We start from the raw sequence: 21,701 nt of genomic DNA on the forward strand, positions 1-21,701 counted from the left end.
AAACTGAAGGTCCATATCTGGGTACAGACCTAGGGCTGAAGGGAATAGTCTGCAGGAGCCTGTGATGCACAGATCGTGGCTACAATACTCTGCAGGCTCCAATGCAAAATTAATACATGCATATTTTTATTAATGTGGATGCATTTATTTTTTTTTCAAAAAGTGAACTTTTCCTTAATCTAGCTATTGCTATGGAAACATTCCGATTTATGGAACTGCAGCTTTTGGGGTCAAGAAGGATTATTATTTTTTTTTTTTTAACCCTGTATAGTATTATTGGCCACAGTTGCCCATGGGGAAGGGTTGTTTTGTATACCTCTGTATATAAACTTGTAAAGAGTATTAACTTGATCAATGTGTTCAACCTACAATGTAATGTAGAAAAGAAAAGCCACATGGAGTATCTCAAGAGCTGCTAAGGTCCCAATAGTAACCAAATACAGTTGTTGCATATACATGCAACCAAAACACCCCTCTGGGACCTTGAGGCAGCTACAAACAGCGTAATAAAGTTTTTAAAAGGCTAACGTCAAATTTTTTGTATACAATGATAAAAATATCCATAAAACGCACACATTAAAAATAAATGCAAATATTTCATATAAGGAGTACCCTAGACTGGAAAATGTTACCTACAATAGCTGTGTGTGTGTGTGTGTGTGTGTGTGTGTGTGTGTATATGTATGTATGTATGTATGTATGTATGTATGTGTATATATATATATATATATATATATATATATATATATATATATATATATATATATATATATATATATATATATATATCTCTAGCTAGGGGGATCTTACAGTCCAACCCGACATGTGTGATGAGAGGGATTCCTTCTTCTGGGGATTTTGGGGTACAGAGAAATATTTTAGTCAGAAAGACATGTCTTCAAATGGAGCTGAAGTGACACATATTCCGGTTTGCTCAAAGGATTGCAGGCACCCGTGCCAAATATGTGCTACTGCAACGAACCACCCAGGGGGGTCACAGCCAAGTTGAATGAGGCAACCACAAATGGGAGGGAGAGGTGAAGGGCTTGAAAATAGGGGAGTCTGTGCACTGCTATAGTAATGAAAAACCTCCTCACAGCCTCACTGAGTCCAGTCGCTCCATTTTGAAGGCATTAGTCTTTGACTATATGCAAATATTTCTCTGTACCCCAAAATTCCCAGAAGAAGGAATCCCTCTCACACATGTCTGGTTGGACTGTAAGATTCCCCTCAGTCTTAAATATAAATATATATGCACAGCTATTTTAGGTCACATCTTCCAGTCTAGGATACTCCTTTTATGAAATCTTTGCATTTATATTTACCTATGCATTTTTTTATGGACTTTGTCTATTTTTATCATTGTATACAAATAAAATTTGGTGTTGACCTTTTAAACTTTATTATGCTGTTTGTAACTGCGTATATGCAACAGCTGTATTTGGTTACAATGTAATATAGGTGTGGCAGTTTGATTGCAAACTCAGTCCATCTTTCAAAAAGGACCAAAGGTTAGGGTACAAGGTATTATATTCATAGGAAGCAAAGATGAGCAAACATTTCATTTTTTTTTTTTTTTTTTCCTAAACAATGGTTAAGAATTTTTTTCCCCGTGTTTTACTGATAGCGCGTCAGTGTTTGCATAACTGATTGACCGAGAGTAACACTGCTAGCAAAATATATTTGGCAATGACGAATACATGTGGAATAGAAGTTTTTATTGGAGATGCAACATGGTCACTCCTATTCACATTCCACCTACTAGCACATGTAGTATATGCTTCATTTGAGGCTTTTCTCTTAACTGTTACAATTGCCAATTTGACTGTCAGCACTTAACTGATCTTTCAAGCTTTCAAAAAGCTGATGTACTAGATGGTCTCTTCTGCAGCATAAAAGGCAACTGCAGATCTAAAAATAGGCTAAGATAGCACCATCCTCAGGTTTGAGGGTTAGTTCAACTTTAAAACAATATCTAGTGATTTTTGCCCTGAAGATAAATGATATTTCATGTGCTTGTGGCCTACACAGTGCCCGGTCTTCAATCCTAGTAAACACCTAGGATTGCAAGCTACTGTAGGTCTTTGCATCTAACTACAGCATCTGACCCTAGAAATGCTCTCTTGAATGGGCAAAAATTCCCCTAGAACTCACAAAACATTGTTTAAAAAAAAAAAAAACCCCTCAGAGTAGAGGTGGTTTTAGCCATGAAGGTGTGGGAACAGACAACTCCATAAGGGCCATAGTTAATAGATTTCAGTGAGATAAAACAAATGTGATGAGACAATTGTCCACAAATTTATGACTATAATTTATGAAACTATTGCATTTATTCTGGTTTACCAGGAGATCTACAAATAGTTCTATACACTGTCACTAATACCTTATGCAATCATATCTTAACATATTACAAGTGAATACTTTTCACCACAACAAAAAAACCTGTCTGACAACAGACTGCAAATATTAAACATTACCAGGACACATGTATTAGACTGGTCTATGGATCCTTTCAGACCAATCTACCATGCATATGTTTATTTCCAATGGTACTTCCAAAGCAGTAAGGCAACACACTACACACAGGTAGAGTTAAGTGGACAGTTCGAGCTGGGCAAAAGTTCGGCCTGAACATCGCCTGTTTGCCGTTTTACGAACATTTACATTTTGGGGCCCCGCCCACCCATGTTAAGGACATTTTTGTTGTTTCACTGTAGGTATCATTAAAATCACTGCTCCTTCAAAAATATCTTCTTTTTTTTTTTTTGCATTGATACATATCCCCCTGGGCAGTGCTCAGGCCCCCATGCCAATTATGGCCAATCACTTGCATATAACCCTTTAAATTGGGCACTTTGATTTTTTTTTTTTCAAGTTCGGGTCCCATAGACTTTTATAGGGTTCGGGTCCGAACTTTTACGATGTTCGAGTTCTGTCATGAACCGAACGGGGGGGGGGGGGGGGGGCGTTCGGCTGAAATTTACATGCAGGTAAATTGTACATGTACTATTTTTGGTCTTTTTTTGATGTAATGGCAGTCCATTCACATTTTATTTATTTTTATATATAAAATGTTATTTTATTCTTTTCAGCAAAGGAAGATTCATATCACTTGTATAGTAGTTAATTTGGGTCACTTGTATAGTAGTTCATTAGGGTCACTTGTATAGTAGTTCATTAAAAGAAAAAACATTTTAATAATGGTGAACGCTTTAGGCCACAAGTTTCAACGTGTGTGTGTTTTTTTTTTTTTTAATGTTATGGTAACCTAACCTTAGCAATCATTAGAACATATTTAGTAGATCTCTTTGGGAAAGTGCTTTAGCTCCAGGTCATGCAGTCCCACCAATATAATTTATTTCTTCTGTAATAAGTGTTGCTAGGGGTGCCTGCAGGTAACATTCCTTTTTAATGTTTAGGGCATACGCTTGCTCATGGTTGAGAGGTTACATTTATATATTTTTAATCTATTAGGCCCCTAACAAGTTCATATACAAGCACTTTTCCCCCCATTTTGCCATTCATGTACAGTGGAGAATGGGTAAATTATTGCATAAGCAGTAATGTGATACTAGATTATTGCTTCACCATTACCAAACAAAATGAATTGGTCAAAACACTGTTCAAGTCTGGTGGCTGTTACCCTTTTCATTCCATAAATGGTTAGACCAGCCTTTAACTTTTTCATCCCAGTCGAACCCTAAAAATTTCAGGTCTTGGGAACGCCTAAAATCAATTATTTGGAAACAATGCCTACTTAAATTGGTGGCCAGTGGGAAAGATCCTCACTTAATAGACTGCTAAAGAAATCATTGGTGCTAACCCACTTGCTCTGCCAAGTGTCTTTTGGATCTAAAACAATGACAGGCACCATTTGATAGGTCAGTTAGCAACCTCTGGAGGAACCCTGGTTGAGAATGGCTGGGTTAGACTGGTAATCTTTTTGAAATGTATAAGTGTTTTTTCGATTCTGTGCATGATTTGGTTTTTGCTACAATCTATGTGCACCTTTAAAACATTTTTGATCTTTTTACATTATTCAAAGAAGGTCCTCAACTTATCAGTGAATAACTTGTGTTTTGAACAATACTGACGGCATTGTTTTCAGTATATGGATGAATGGCATTTGCCAGCTCTCTATCCCTATCATATGTTGGCATATACATGCTTTTAACCACTTAAGCCCCAGAAGATTTCACACCCTTCCTGACCAGGCCCTGTTTTGCGATTCGGCACTGCGTGACTTTAACGGACTATTGCGCGGTCGTGCGACGCTGTACCCAAATGAAATTGACGTCCTTTTTTTCCCACAAACGGAGCTTTGTTTTGGTGGTATTTGATCACCTGTGCGATTTGTACTTTTTGCGCTATAAACAAAAAAATAGCGTAAATTTTGAAAAAATAACAATATTTTTCAAATTTTTTTTATATGAAATTCCCCCCAAAAAAAAGTAAAAATCAAAATATTTAACATTTTAGCATTTTAGGCCAATTTGTTTTCTGCTACATATGTTTGGTAAAAAAAATTGCAATAAGCGTATTTTGATTGGTTTGCGCAAAAGTTATTGCGTTTACTAACTAAGGGAAAGATTTCTGTCATTTTTGGTGTTTTTTTTTGTTTTTAACAAGTAATGGTGGCAATCTACGATTTTTTTTTTTTTTGCGGGACTGCGACATTGCGGCGGACAGATCGGACCCTTGACTGACATTTTTGACACTTTTGGGGGTACCAGTGACATTACTACAGTAATCCGTGCTATACATATGCACTGTTACTGTAAAAATGACACTGGCAGGGAAGGGGTTAACTTGGTGATGCAGGGGTTAAATGTGTCCCAAGGGGCGTGCTTCTAACTGTAAAGGGGTGTGGCTAGTGATGTAACCACAGAAACATACGATTCTACATAGCAGGATCGTATGATATCTGCAGTTAGATCAGGGAGAATGACAGGTGGCTTTGTTTACATCAGCCGCCTGCCTTTCTCCCTCTCCACGGGGAGATCGCGAGTGACCGGCGGACATCGGGTCTGCTGGTCACACGCGCCGACTTGTTAGGGAATGAGCGGGGGCGGGAGCGCGCCTCAGGCGGCTCGCGCTCGCCCCCTAGAGGCTCACAGGCTAGCGACGTAATCCTACGTCACTTTGCCTGTATGGGGCTGACCGCCGCAGTAAATAGTCCTGCGGCGGTCGGCAAGCGGTTAAAAAGATTATCATATTCTGACATAAAAATGCATGTCCACTTACAAATAAAATCTTGTCATAAAGGAATAATCGGATTTTTGTAAGATCTTACCGTAAAATCCTTTTCTCTTAGCTCATTGACAGACGTAGTCCTCTTTGATTCACATCAATTGGGTTATGTTGTCTCCGCAGGAGTAGGACTAGGCAGAAAGAAAAAACGTTCTGGCTCCACCCTAGGGGCAGTCCCAGAGGGTATATCCTCCCTCTCTCTGCTACAGGAAATCAGTTCTGTTGTAAAGCAGTAACAGAGAATTTAACCCAACCCAACTCAATGATAGAGGGGCGGGTACTACGTCTGTCAATGAGCTAAGAGAAAAGGATTTTACGGTAAGTTCTTACAAAAATCCGATTTTCTCTGTCGCTCATTGACAGACGTAGTCCTCTTTGATTCACATCAATTGGGACATCCAGAAGCAGTGCCACAAATGAGGGGTGGGATTGACAGAAATCAAAATCCAATCTAGAAGGCCCAACCGGTGCCAACTAGAAGTTTTAAAGGCTCATTATAAACAAAGAATGAGACTCAAATAAAAATTTCCAACGGAAAAAAACCCTCGAGGTAGACCACTGGTCTCCTCAAATTGCGGCCTGCAAAACCTTGCGGCCAAACGAGGCATCCGACGATGCCATTACATCAACTTTATAATGTTTTGTAAAGGTATGCACCGACGACCACACCTGGACCACTGACGCCTGATGGCGAAAGGCCCATGACGCACTAAGTGCCCGAGTGGAGTGCGCCTTAACAGGGAACGGGGGCTCCCGACCCTTAATAGAATAAGCCTGTACCACCGTCTGCCTGATCCATTTGGAAATAGTCGCGGCAGATGCAGGCAACCCCTTTTTGGGTCCATCCGGGACCACAAAAAGTGAATCCGTCTTGCGAAACGAGTCTGTCGTTTTCAAGTATACCTTGATCGCCCGGACCACATCCAAGGAGTGTAAAGCAAACTCCCGAGGATGACTGGGCTTAGGACACAGGGAAGGTAATACAATTTCTTCATTCAGATGAAATTCTGAAACCACTTTTGGTAGGAAGGATAGATTCGGACGAAGAACCACCTTATCTCTATGAACCACCAGATATGGGGAACGACAAGATAATACAGCCAGTTCTAACACCCTGCGTGCAGAAGTGATAGCCACCAAGAAGGCCACCTTCTGGGACAACGTAGGTAGAGGAATCTCCCTAATATCTTCAAAAGGAGGTTTTTGAAGAACCGACAATACTAAATTAAGATCCCAGGGTGGTAACGGCGCGCGCACTGGCGGAGCCAGATGTCGCAACCCCTGGATGAAATTCCGCACCAAGGAATGAGTAGCCAAAGGCTTCTGAAAGAAGATATTTAATGCTGAGACCTGACCCTTGATAGTGCTCAAGGCCAGTTTCTGCTCAACCCCTTGTTGCAGAAAAGCTAATATTCGACTAACCGAATAACATCGTGGGTGGAACCCCAGGGGTTCACACCATGCAATGTAGGACTTCCATGTGCGATGATAAATCTTTCTGGAAGTCGCTTTCCTTGCTTTAACTAGAGTAGGAATAACTGAAGCTGACAAACCTTTGTCCTTCAGCACCTGGGTCTCAATAGCCAGGCCGTTAAAGCCAGCGATCGTAAAGCAGGATGGAAGATCGGTCCCTGAGACAGTAGGTCCTCCCTGAGAGGAAGTCTCCACGGGACGTCAGCCACCAGTCTGACCAAGTCGGCGTACCAAGCTCGGCGAGGCCAGTCCGGAGCTACCAGGATTACTGGAATTCCTTCCTCCTCTATCCTGCGAAGAAGTCTTGGCAGTAACCCGAGAGGAGGGAAGGCATACATTAGCTGGTATTGCCCCCACGGGGCGACCAGCGCGTCTGCGGTCTCTGCTAGAGGATCGCGGGAGCGAGCCACAAATCTCTGTACTTTTCTGTTGAATCGTGATGCCAACAGATCCACATCCGGGGTGCCCCAACGTAGGCACAACTGGTGGAAAACTTCTGGATGGAGGGACCATTCCCCCTGATCCAGAGTCTTGACGGCTGAGATAATCTGCCTGCCAATTCTCCACCCCCGGAATGAACACCGCAGAGATAGCTGGAACAAACCGTTCCGCCCAGCGAAGAATGCAAGCCACTTCCTTGGCCGCCCGGACACTCTTGGTGCCCCCCTGGTGATTGACATAAGCCACAGCTGTGGCGTTGTCCGACTGGATCCGAACCGGGCTGCCCTGGAGCTGCTCGGTCCAGTGAATCAGACAAAGTCTGATCGCTCTCAGTTCCAATACATTTATCGGTAACCTGGATTCTTCCGGGGACCAAAGTCCCTGAACGGATAACTGACCAAGAATTCCTCCCCATCCGGATAGGCTGGCATCCGTGGTCACTATCGTCCAATATATTGGCAGAAATTACTTTCCCTGGCTGAGCATCGGAGACCGAAGCCACCAGACCAGAGACTCTCTGGTCTGTTTGCTCAATCGGATCCGATAGTCCAGGGATTCCGGATTCCGATTCCATCTGAGAAGAATCTCTTGCTGAAGAATTCGGGTATAGGACTGGGCAAATGGGACTGTTTCGAAGGAAGCCACCATCAACCCCAGAACCCTCATGCAAGTCCGAAGGGAGGACCAGCTGTTGGATAGTAACAACTGGACTGCTGATTGAATCTTCCGGAGTTTCCCTACCGGAAGGAAAACTCTTGTCCTGAATGTGTCTAGAATTAGACCCAGATATTCGAGCCTCTGGGTGGGAACCAGAAATGACTTCTGCTGGTTCACCAGCCACCCGAATTCCTGTAAAGAAATTATAGTAATTTCTATGTTTTGTAGCAGGGTCTGTGGAGACTCTGCATGAAGCAGGAGATCGTCTAGGTAACCTAGAATCGATATGCCTCTTTGGCGCAGTAGTGCCAACATTGGGGCCAACACCTTCGTGAAGACCCGAGGAGCCGTGGCAAGACCGAAAGGTAACGCCACAAACTGATAGTGGTTCTCTTCTACGGAAAAACGTCGAAACCGCTGATGTCCTGCGTAAATGGGAATGTGAAGATAGGCGTCCTTGATGTCTATGGACGCTAGGACATCCCCTGAATGCAGGAAGGCTGCTACTGTGCGAATGGATTCCATTTTGAATTTTCTTATGTTGACAAAGGAATTGAGTGCCCTTAAGTCCAGAATTGGACGCACTTTGCCCTCTTTCCTGGGTATTGTAAATAGGTTTGAATAAAACCCTTGAAAACGTTCTGTCCAAGGAACGTGGACTACCACTCCTTGTTGTAGTAAATCCGTGACTGCTCTCCGCAGATCTTCTAAACGATCCGGGGATAGTCGGATATTGGAAGGGAAGAATCGCGCCGGTGGGAGAGATCGAAACTCGATCTTGTACCCTGACCTTATGACTTCGCAAACCCACTTGTCCGGGATTCTGGAGAGCCATGGATCCGGGAACTGGCGAAGACGTCCCCCCACCCCAGTTATGGGTGGGGGCGCACCTTCAGGGTTTAGTAGACTTATCTTCAGGTCTGGAAGGGGCGGGCTTTTGCTTGCCCGACCAACGTCCCCTGAAGCCTCCTGAAGGAGCTTTGGAGGACTTAATTTTTTCACCCGCGGGACGAAAAAAATTTTTGTGAGCAGAAAAAGAAGGCCCTCGTCTTTGACGAGGTCCTTTACCCTTAGCATTTTGCGGTAAAAAGGTGCTCTTTCCTCCCGTGAGATCCTTAATGATCTCATCTAAGTTGGCTCCAAATAAACGCTCTCCTGAAAAGGGGATATTAGCCAATGCTTTTTTGGAACCTTGGTCGGCTAACCAACCTTTTAGCCACAGTGTACGTCTGAGAACCACTGCTGAAACTGATGCTCGCGCCAATAATGGAGTGGCGTCTAACGCCACATCACACACAAACTCCTGTATCATCTGTTCCAACAAATCTGATACCGCCTGAGGGACCTCTTCTAAGTCCCGGCGTAACCATTTGGTCCATTTAGTTACAGTCTGTGAAACCAGCCCAATAGCAATTATTGGTCTGAAAGCTGATCCAATCAAGGAAAACATGGTGCGAGACATAGCTTCTATCTTGCGATCCACCGGATCCTTAAAAGACGGAGCGTCTTCTAATGGAATAACCGTGGCTTTATTCAATCTAGCAATTGGTGAATCCACCACAGGTGGTTCTGTCCATTTCTTAATGAGGGTTTCCTCAAACGGATAACGCCTGTTAATGCGTTTAGAAATAGCAGAAGTGCGTTTTGGCAGATTCCATTCTTCTTTGATCGGATTGCCAAAACATTTGGGCAATGGAAAAACCTTCGCCACTTTGATGCGTTTTTTAGTCCCAAAGGGGATCTCAGTCTCAGCTACTTCCGACGGAAAACCCTGTAATCTTAAGGTTTCTTGAACAGATACAATTAACGCGTTTACCAACGCTTCCTCTCGGGCTATGGCTGATGCCGAAACCTCCTCCTCACTGTCTGAGGAGACAGTACCCGAGACACCAATCCCAGATGAGGTACCTGCAACTGCAGAAATAGGCTCAGATTCCGAATCCGAAGTTTCAGATAACATGGGGTTAGGCGGGGGTCGCTTCCTTGCGCCCTGTCCCTGACAAGCCACTTCCACCCGGGACACAAAGGTCTCCATAATAGCTGACAATGATTCAATCGTAAGCGGGGTGCTGGAGGATCCTGCAGACACCTCGAGGGGATCCGGTGGAGATACATGAGTGGCAGGGTCCATGTTAACCCAGGACACTTTGCCAGAAAAACTTTTTTTTTTTTTTTTTTATATGTATCCCCCTAGCGCAATAGCGCCCCTCAGTGTACCTGCTTCTTGACCCCCACAGAGAGAGAGAGAGAGAGAGAGAGAGAGAGAGAGAGAGAGGAACCCTCAAGGCTCACCACCCGATGCAGAGAAGTTTCCTAACAACTGCAGTCAGCGTTTGTCTCTTACAGACTGGGAAGAACTGTGTTCGTTTTCCCGGGTAGAAGGAAGTGGCTCCGCCCCCTGTGTACGCCTTAGCTTAGGTTAGCTGGGCTCTTCAAACATGGCCGCCCCCATACGGGAGACAATAGACTCCAAAAAAATGGCGGCCGGCGTGACCTGCGGACATTCGTGTACCTGGTCTACAGCAAAATGGCGGCGGATTGCCGAAGTATCGTCTTCCCAGCACATTCACCTGCATACCACGCTAATGGCGGTTTATCGCTCTGCAGGAGGTCCACTACAGTCAAGGTAGGATTATACCTCCTATGTCTGCTGTAATACTGCAGTCTGCTGGGTAGAGTGTTAGCTCCCAAACCAAGTCCGCTTGCCCACCAAACACATGCTGTATTTACAAGGGGGACTTTTAGTGTCAGAAGGATACTGACCATGTATGGAGGGGCCCATATTCCAAAATGCCTCATAACGAGGAAAAGGAAACATTTACTCACCATACCGAACCGACAGGCACCCTCTCTTTACAATACCCTCTCCACCGGGGTGGGGGGTTGTTGACCACTCCGGACGCCTCGACTCTCTGGTTCCTGGCGTCCAAGCGAGACTTTTAACTCACAAGGTCAGTCCCTCCAATGGGACTCTGTCGCGGCCGACCCAGCGCGGAGCTCTGGTCTGCACGCGCTCGTAGGCAGAACCGGGGTGACCACTGGATCTCAACATCCAGCCCGTCGCCCGGCCCCGCATACTTACTTGAATGTGTCGCGGCCGAACAAGCGCGATGCAATGGTCTGCGCGCGCTCGTAGGCCGGCTGGGGTGACCACAAGTGTCGCCCAGATCCGGCGTAATTTGCTTGAAGATCTCACAGGAAAAAACACTGGAGAAAACTACCTAAAAAAATATTTTTTCTAATAAAAAAAAAATCTTGCCAGGACCAGAGATCCCAGCAAGGAACTTAGGTCCTTACTCCTGACTAGACAGAAAAAAACTGATTTCCTGTAGCAGAGAGAGGGAGGATATACCCTCTGGGACTGCCCCTAGGGTGGAGCCAGAACGTTTTTTCTTTCTGCCTAGTCCTACTCCTGCGGAGACAACATAACCCAATTGATGTGAATCAAAGAGGACTACGTCTGTCAATGAGCGACAGAGAAAAAACTTTTTAAGGTTCTAGTGATGGGCAGAATACAAGTTCTAGGGTAGTCACGTTGATCTTCAGCTTCACTATGAATGAGGTGACCTCAAAGTGGTGGGCAGTTTAGGTTTTCTGACTCCATTATTTTTAATACATTAACATTTTAGTCAGGTGTTTATTGTGTTGGGTTGTGACTCAGTCTATGAGAATGTGTAGGCTGTCAGGTCGGAAAAGACCGGGAGCAAAGACCAGACGCTCAGAGCTGCAGCTATAGCCAGCAACTGTCTGGGTTGAGTCCCGGCGGCCGGCACAAGCTGAAAAATTGCATTTGCTTGTAACTAGGATTTTAAATATTTGGTTGCTTTACCAAATTACATGATTATGCTATTTCTTTTTTCCCTAGGTTTTGTAACATCTACTTTGGATAAGAATTACCCACGGGAAGGAAGAATTTGAGCTGCCCCTCCTGTGAAATAAAACTGTTTTCAGGAAGGCAATTCATTTCGGTGAGTTTGCATCCTAATGGGAGTGGGTTGCACTGCACCAAACACAGAGCCCCTTTTTTTTTTTTTTTTTTTTTAGTTTTATTATTATTATATATTTGTGTGGTTTAGTACACAGTGCTGCATGGTGGATTTTTAATCACTTGACCATCGGAAAGTTTTACCCCCTTCGTGACCAGGGCTTGCTTTGCGATTTTGCACTGTGCTTCTTTAATTGGCAACTGCGCGGTCATGCAACACTGTATGCACAGAAGTTTATATAAAATTTTTTTTTTTTTTTTTTCACACACAGCTTTCTTTTGATGGTATTTAATCACCACTGGTCTTTTACTTATTGCTATATATGTACTGAATTTTTTTCAATGTTAAAGAAACCCATTTTCTTTTCTCCTTTTTTTTTTTTTTTTTTATAACATTTTGCAAATCTATCTTCATAAATTTAGGCCAAAATGTAGTCTGCTACATCTTTGGTAAAAATAACTCAAATCGGAGTGCAGTGCAGAATCTGGTGTAGCTGTGAATGGTAGCCAATCAGCTTCTATCCTCCGCTTGTTCAGTTAAACTTTGATTAAAAAAAAAAATAAAAACTGGAAGCTTTTTGTTTTCTTATGGAGGGATGCACCAGATTTTTGCACTTTCCAAGTTTTAGTAAATAAACCCCATACTCTACAATATGGTGTGTATATATATTTGAAAATTGATAAATCCTGATGTACTGACGGTCTATCTCATGAGGCCTTAAAATGTGAGGACAGTACAAATACCCCCAAATGACCCATTTTTGAAGTAAAAAGCATGGTGAGGTTTGATATTTTTTTTTTTTTTTTTTTTTTTTTTTTATGTTACCATCTTTTGGAAAATGGAAAGGGGGAGGGGGGAACTTTTTTCACTTCAATAGTTTAAGCTGTCATGAATGGCTTTAATTCATGACAACTTGCTTACTATAGTGATTTATGAATGGCTACAGCTAGCCACAAGTACCATATGATAGCTGTGGGCCAATCACAGCATCACAATATTAAGAAAAACCCTCATGAATGGAAGCCATTCATAACTGTTTACATTGGTCATAGCGATCACATGATTACAATCAGTGATCACATGATACCCTGGCTGCTCACAGCTGCAGTGTGCATGTGTACCACGACGTACCAGTACATCTTGGTGCCTGCGGCTGCTGCCCGCTCACAGTAAATGTACAGTGAGTGGGTCAGCAAGTGATTTTTAAAGAGTGGAGCCACAAATTTTGGATAGAAGATCGGGGATATATACTGCTCAAAAAAAATTAAAGGAACACTTTAAAAACACATCCGATCTCAATGGGGAAAAATATTATGCTGGATATCTATACTGATATGGACTGGGTAGTGTGTTAGGAATGCCACATCATTTGATGGAAATGAAAACTATCAACCTACAGAGGGCTGTATTCAAAGACACCCCAAAAATCAAAGTGAAAAAATTATGCAGCAGGCTAGTCCAATTTGCTGAAATTTATTTGCAGCAACTCAAAATGGTACTCAGTAGTTTGTTTGGCCCACATGTGCTTGTATGCATGCATAACCACATCAGGGAATGCTCCTAATAAAACGACGGATGGTGTCCAGGGGTATTTCCTCCCAGATCTGGATCAGGGCATCACTGAGCTCCTTAACAGACTTGGGTGCAACCTAACGGCATTGGATGGATCGAAACCTAATGTCCCAGAGTTGTTCTATTGAAATTGGGTCATGCGAGCGTGGGGGCCATTCAGTGGTATCAATTCCTTCATCCTCCGGGAACTGGCTGCATACTCTCGCAACATGAGGCAGAGAATTGTTGTGCACTAGGAGGAACCCAAGGCCCACTGCACCAGTGTAGGGTCTGACAATAGGTCCAAAGATTTCCTACCAATACCTAATGTCAGTCAGGGTGCCATTGTCTAGCCGGTAGAAGTCTTGTGCGTTCCTCCATGGATATGCCTCCCCAGACCATCACTGACCCACCACCAAACGGGTGCTGAATGATGTTGCAGGCAGAATAACTTTCTCCATGGCTTCTCAAGACCCTTTCACATCTATCACATGTGCTCAGGGTGAACCTGCTCACATCTCTGAAAAGCACAGGGCGCCAGTGGTGAACTGCCAATTCTGGCATTCAATGGCAAATGCCAATTAAGCTCCACAGTGCCAGGCTGTAAGCACAGGGCCCACAAGAGGACGTCAGACCTTCAGGCCACCCTCATGAAATCTGTTTCTTTGGTCAGAGACATTTACAACAGTGGTCTGCTGTGTGATAAGGTTTGTCTCAGTGGGTAGTGGGGGGGGGGGGGGGGACGGGAAGACATTTCTACCTGAAACCCATTGGTTATTTGTGCTTCATCTCATCTGTGACTTTTTTTTTTTTTTTTTATTTAAGGGGGAAGAAAAATATAAATAAAAAAAAAAAAAAAAAAATAGTCTGAAGGGCTCAATATGGAGTTGGCTCATCCTTTTTCTGCTCTAACAGCTTCAACTCTTCTGGGGAAGGCTGTCCACAAGGTTTAGGAGTGTCTATGGGAATGTTTGACCAGGCTTATAGAAGTGCATTTTGGGAAGTCAGGCATTTATGTTGGATGAGGAGGCCTGGCTCGCAGTCTCCGCTCTAATTCATCCTAAAGGTATTCTATTGGGTTGAGGTCAGGACTCTGCATGCCAGTCATTGGGAGCATAAAATTGTCCAAAATATCTTGGTATGCTAATGCCTTAAGAGTTCCTTTCACTGAAACTAAGGGGCCAAGCTTAACCCCTGAAAAACAACCCCACACCAAATGATTTGAACCAGTACACAAAGCAAGGTCCATAAAGACATGGATGAGCAAATTTGACGAGGAGGAACTTGACTGGCTCATTTGGCACTAGCGCCTGCTGCCACCTCCCTCTCCCTGTTCTGTGAGTAAGGGGAGAGAGCCACTGCAGACGAGCACAGGGCTGGATCAAATGAGGACTTTGGTAAGGGAAGTGATACAAATACTGGAACATTTTATTTTTTTTTTTTTATTTAACCTTAATGCAGGAAATCCATGAAAGTAGTGCTAAACCCACAGGTAAGCCTGTAATAAGGCTTACCTGTTGATACTGTAAATATTGTCTACACTTCCACTGTTTAGGAGATATTCAGAGTGCATGCAGCTGGTGACATCCCCGGTGCATGTGCTCTCAAGGTCCGGTATACTGTGCCGGCCCTTCAGAGCCCATGCTGTAAACGTTGAATTGCATGCGAAGGAGTGACATCATCGTGCCTCCGGCCACTCATGTAGCCAGAGGCCGCAAACCCAGAGTGAAAACAGGGTGAAAATAGAAGCCTTCTCAGCGGTGACATTGTGACTCTGGAGGGCTTTGTTTTAAGGTAAGTCGCTTATAATGTGCTAGTATGCGAAGTATACTAGCACATTATGACATTGCCTTGTAGGGGAATTCTTTTTTATTTAACTGTGGTTTACTGCTGCTTTAGGGGAAATGGTGTTTGGTTGTAAAAAAAAAAAAAAAAAAATATAGGATACAAAAACTGAAACAAATGCTACTATCGGAAGTGTGCATACATGTCATGGTGAGAAATAATCCTCTATTTGTTGAGCCATAGAATGTGGCAAGTTTACTTTTCTTTCTCTTATTGCAGGAATCTGTTCCAGAAGATTACACTACAGATGAAGCCACAACAAGGCTAACAATGTTGAAAAGAGCTAGAGGGGAGGCAAGATGTTGGCATAGCTGTGATGTTATAAACCTGCTATGCCAATGTATTGCTATCTTTCTTTTCTACTAGCACCTGCAATGGACTGTCCTGTGTGAAGCATTTTTAGAACTGCCGGAATTTTTAGAAGATTATAAATATTATACACGTATTAGATTTGAGAATTAAACCCTGAATGCAATATCTTTTTGGTTGCTTAAGACGACCCTTGTGTGAAAAGTGGGACCAAATGTCTGCTTTAAAAAAAATAAAAATAATAATAAATATATTCTTTTTGCAAGAAGCTAGAGTTTTCCCGAGACAGAGTAGTAACTGGAGCCTGGACCTGTCACTGTAGGGCAAATTGAAGGTAAGTGTGCTGTAATGTACAAGTAAAATATTCCCACCCAGTGGTGGGAATCCTATTCAATCCTGCAGCTCTCATTGATTCTTCCAGCTGACATCCCCTTCACTATTTTCACAACAGGGTGACTTAAAGGAAACCTGGTTGGAGGTTTCAATGATCTTCATGAGAATGCTAATTGGCTGTTGCCACAGTACTTTGAGCACTGGGCATTGCCTGAAATAAGCATACAAATCTGGAAAACGAGAATCTAATCAGGACCCTTGATATACATATTCTATACCAAACCAATGACAACCAAGGAGCTAGCATTTTCAAGAAAAGTCAGTGGTGGCAGGCTTCATTCACATTTCTATATTATAGATGCACTGTTGCTGTAGGATGACTTGTTGGGCCTCCTCTGATTACCTGCAGACAGTCACTTAGGGTACAGTTCACACATTCATCCTTACTTCCAATGGCTTGTTACTCAAACACTCCAGATGTTTTGGTATTTATTGTGGAAATTGGATGGGAAAAGGGAATAGTGAGAACTATTTACAGTTGAGAAGGACAACTCTCACTTAGCCTCACCAGTTTACTTGTGAAGCCGTCACACTGCTTTAACTATACTGCCACATGTCTGGGAAGGGTTAAGTCTCCTTGCGCTTTCTCCAGCAGTAGACTTGATGAACTACATTATCTTCAGGACACTCTAGCATCCCCATTACTGACACCTGTCCACTGACTCTTCTAGCTTCAGGGAAGGCCCTCCGACACAGATCTCTACTCACTGTATGCAGAATCAGATCCTTCCAGTCAGCTTTGCAGGGCCTCCGGGTTCAGTGCCTCTCTACTATTTAGGCCCTCGGGTCAACCACCTGAGGCCACATGGCAACTTATACAGTAGAGGAGGCAGCTGCTCCCTCCCTCTGGGACTCTGCTCTCCAGCTGAAAGACCCAGAGCACATGTGCTCTTGCCATTTACACAGTATCCCAGCATGGACCGAGGCACTTTCCTCTGCCAATCACCAGGACTATACTAAATGTCTGTGCACTCATGTGTCAGGTTTCATCCCACTGTCCAATATGTCGCCCTACTGGACCAGTGGGAAACACTTCAGACAAATTGAGCTGCACAATGAGCAGATCTCACTAGCAGATCCTACCTGGCAATCCTTCTGGTAAGCAGAAAGGACCTGTAATAGACAAAAACAGACCATCTCCTGCCAATCTAACTAACACATCTGGGAATCATTTGACTAGCAATAGGCACAGTACCTTTTTAGTTACCAGGGCACTGACTCTTTCCTATCCTAGTCAGACCCACAAGTTAGGATGAAAAAATGGGGAGTCCACCTGACTGGAGTTCATTGTCCTCCTCTCTGTAACACAAAGGCAACACATCTTCTCCTGGCAGCAAGTTATTATTGCTGGAGCCTGAGCAAATTTTGCCTTACTTGTGGGTGTCTGTAAGAAGTCTTGAAGGGATCCTTCACTCTGGCATCCCTCTCTAAAGAGGCAATGAGCTGCTACCCTTCTCTCACGAGGTAGCAACTCGCTATCTTTGCAAAGTGTACTTTTCTCTGTACCTGATTATACCGGCCCAAAGGATCTTCGCAAATTGTCCTTTATCAGGATGTCTGTGAACTAGAAGTTTACCCCCTCCAGGTAGAATCCTCTAGCTTTAGCAGGGGAAGAAACTGTAGCAGTTTTGCTGATTCCCCCATCTTCATTTACAAGGAAAGGGGTATTTGGGAACAGGGCTCCTAGCCCCAACAGCAACTTTAGTATCAAAGACTTTTCAGGCACATTAGCCCCTTTGTAACTCTTTCCCACAGATACAACACATTTTTCAGGTTTGCTAGCCCTTTTGTAACTCAACTTCCAGCTGAAGCAAGCACTCGACACCCCTCCGTAGTAGTGATCAGGATGAGGTATGCGGGCGATCTTGCCTTCAGGATACTAATGGCCCAGGCTTGATCTTTTCCATCTGGGTGGTGTACCTCCACTCAGTCAATGTAGATGAACCGTCCCAGATTCCAATTGGCCTTGATTGATAGTAAGGTGTCCCATAATTGAGGCTTGGACTGGTTCCTATGTGGCTTGGATAAATACATGAAGTCCCAAATGGCTTCTTCACACCAGGCCCCTCTCTTGCGCTCAATCTACTCCATTATCTACCAGGGAGTGTATGGATAATCATATGTGTACTCCATGGCTGCCTTCCTCTGGACAAGGAGCTGAAAATGTGAGAACCTGGGGAGTGCCTGTCTCCACTTTCTGGATCAGATTGGAGTAGGCGTCATTCTGTGCTCGAGCCCAGGCATAAGTGTGAGGTAGGGAGAGATCTGGGACCCTAGTGGCATAGGCCTCACAGAATCCCAAGTTCCTTGCACACTGCATGTGAACAACTGCTGCCTCTGTCTCTTCACTGAGTGAACTGGTGCTGGCAGGGCTTTTTCTTCCTTCAGTTCCCAAGTCCCACTCAGCCCCTTTCTGATCCCCAGTCATCGATTCCCTCTTCCAGGGACCTGTAGCGATATTGGAAACTGGATGACCCCCACATGAATGGCCCCTACCTCCCCTTCACTGGACGAACTAGAGGACTTCCATCTCTGGGCCTATTGACTCCCCCCTGCCTCTTTTAAGAGCCAGACTGTTTGCTGCTGTAATTGCTACCAATGCACCCCAGCCGCTGGGTATTCTTTACAAAGTGAAGTTTTACCACATTATTGCAAAGGAAAGTAAGTGAAACTGCACTTGCAAAGTGCACAGTCTATTTGCCTTCTGTAATTAAGCCCCAAAGTCTTCCCTGCCCTGCAAACCATCTACCTAATCTGCTCGGTTACATGCTTTTCCTTGTCACTTCAGCTTTCATTTTGGGCAGAGGAGACTAAGAAATGTGTTCCTCTGTCTTCTCCCGTCCACCATTTTGAACCTCTCCTGGTAAGGGCGGGAGAGCCTGGGAACCACAGGGGATGGGGTAGGGGTTTCATTTAGGCCTCTTTTACACTTGTGTGACTTGTCCTTTGACTTTGGACTGCAAAGTCGCATGACAAGTCATACCCCATGATTTTTAATGAGTACCGTTCATATGTGTGTGACTTTAAGTCAGTCCCTACACTACTTTGTCCTACTTTGATGTGTTTTGAGGTTCATAGCCCTCAAGATTACACAGGCATTGCTTCAAGTCTAGGCAAAATCAGGTGACTTTTAGATTGCACAAGTGTGAAAGGGTCCTTGGGGAACTATTGCAGCTATCGGCTTGTATTTAACCCTTCACTCTTTGAATATACCTCCAATATACTGAACTAGTTGAAGTAGAATTTCAGCCTAAAACTAACTAACGCTAAATCTGCTCTGTGCCACATTCTAAGACTAATCTATCTAACCCTGTAATGCAAAAATCGCTATACATACCTTTTCTGCATCCGATCCGGTCTCCAGCAGCAGATGCTGTGTTCAGGAGAGAACTGACAACAGCTGTGAAATGAATGGGAAGTGATGTCACCCAAAGACTTACTATGGGGCATCTGTTGTCGGCTGCTTCTCCTACACACTACTGCATAGTGATGCTAACAGCTCAGCATGAGACCGGACTGGAGTGGTTATGTACAGTGATCTTTGCTTTACAGGGTTAGATAGATTTGTTTTAGAATGTGGCTGCCAGTAGATTTTGAGTTAATTCTAGCCAACTTCTAACGTTTCTATTTTAGGTTCCACCCAAAAGGGGAAGCTTCGCTTATGCCCCCCCTCCTCCCCCTCCAATGCCATTTGGCACCTTTCGGGGGGGGGGGGGGCAGGTACCGTCTGGTAGAAGTTCAGCCCCCCTCCCTCCTTCCCCGCAGCTGGGCCATTCAGAAAGCGCAGCGTGCTTCGCACGTGCGCAGTAGGGAATCAGCTGTGAAGATGCAAGGCTTCACTGCCAATTCCCCATACAGGCTATGGCGGCAGCACCCGAGAGCCAATGGAAACATTGGCTGGGGTGCCGACATTGCTGGATTTCATGACCGGTAAGTGTCCTAATATTAAAAGTCAGTAGCTACAATTTGTGAAGTTGCTGACGTTTAATTTTTCAGTAGTGGGGGAGGGGCTGTAGCACCGCTTTGAACCTTTACATTTTGATGTTGCTTATGTCTGGTAAATCTTTTTATCTATTTCTTGCACAGTTTGTTTTAAATAAATTATATTTGAAAATGACTTGGATTAATTGTTTAATACTTTAACTAAGAAACAATGCTTCTCTGAATAAGCTACTTTAGTGTAACGTGTTACATTCCTGCCTGAGCATGGCAGTGAATAATGCAGATATATTTCAAAAAGCCAGAAGTACAACAGCAGATGCTTTGAATGGTGCATTTTTCTATAAAAAAACATAAGGGAAATGTGTCAGCGAAGGGTTAACAGCTCAGGTGACCTGCTCCAACAAAGGTTACTCTTAAGCTGGAAACACACTATAGAATTTTCTGTATATTTTATTTTTCCCTTCAGATTTACCAAAACCATATAATATGATGTCAAACCCAAACACTTTCAATTTGTATGCAATCAGGCAGGCCCGTGCACTACATAGTTGAAGGTAAATCTATAGGAAATCTAACAACAAAAGTTGTATATAGTGTGTATCCAGCCTTATGCCCCGTACACACGTGCAGATTGTCGGCCGAAAAGATTCGGCCGACGACCTATCGGCCGATTTTCGGCTTGTTAGTATGATGCTTCCGACAGCCGACAGCGCACTTTCGGCCGAAAAGAATCTGTCGTGCAAGCATTAAAATTTTTGTATGCCGACACCAGAGCGGCCAATTGTTCGCCAGTCAATACAGAATTCGGCCGACAGACAGCAGATTTGCAAGACTGGGCATGCTCAGAAAAGAAAAAACATAGGGAAAGTTAACCATCACATGACATCACTTCTGCAGTCGGCTGTAGTCGGCGGACAAAATTCGTGTGCAGTCTTTTGCACTTTTCAACAGACACGACAGCCCGGGGACAAAAGACGGCCGATCGTTCGGCCGACGATCTGCACGTGTGTACGAGGCATTAGCCTGCTGATGTTTAGGTTGTTGTCCTGCGAGCTGGAAAATCTGTGTGCAGTGTGAGACTGCTTGCATCACACAGAGCATTTGAATTTCTGTAACTTTTTGAAAACCACATTCGATTTACACCAATTTTCTGCTAGATATTAACAATCTGCTATTACTGTTTTTTTTGTATATATATATATATACCCATTCATATTTCTCCCGAACGTTGCTGTCTATATACAATTGTGGGTTAACACAAGCTACATTAAAGCCCCGTACACACGTACTGATCGTCGGCCGAACGATCGGCCGTCTTTTGTCCAGGGCTGTCCTGTCTGTTGAAAACTGCAAAAGACTGCACACGAATTTTGTCGGCCAACAACAGCCGACTGCAGAAGTGATGTCATGTGATGGTTAACTTTCCTTGTCTTTTTTTTCTTTTCTGAGCATGCCCAGTCTTGCTAATCTGCTGTCTGTCGGCCGAAATCTGTACTGACTGGCGAACAATCAGCCGTTCTGGTGAAGGCCAACAAAAATTTTAAAGTCTGCATGACAGATTCTGTTCGGCTGAAAATGCGCTGTCGGAAGCATCATACTAACAAACCTACAATTGGCCGATCGGTCGTCGGCCGAATATTTACCGCCGACAATTGGTACGTGTGTACGGGGCTTAAGTGAACATGATGCATTGTTGGCTATATCAAACTATCAATACCACAAATGATTCCACACTAGTGAACTTACTGCGTGTTGCAGTTATGTTTATACATTTTGCCACAATATATATGTGTGAATGGGTCCTAAACTAGGCTTTTCACTTTTATTTCCCTAGCCAGTGGATCACTGACCTCA

This window comes from Pelophylax lessonae (genome assembly GCF_965119305.1).
Source record: "Pelophylax lessonae genome assembly, chromosome: 1".
Taxonomy (NCBI): Eukaryota; Metazoa; Chordata; class Amphibia; order Anura; family Ranidae; genus Pelophylax; species Pelophylax lessonae.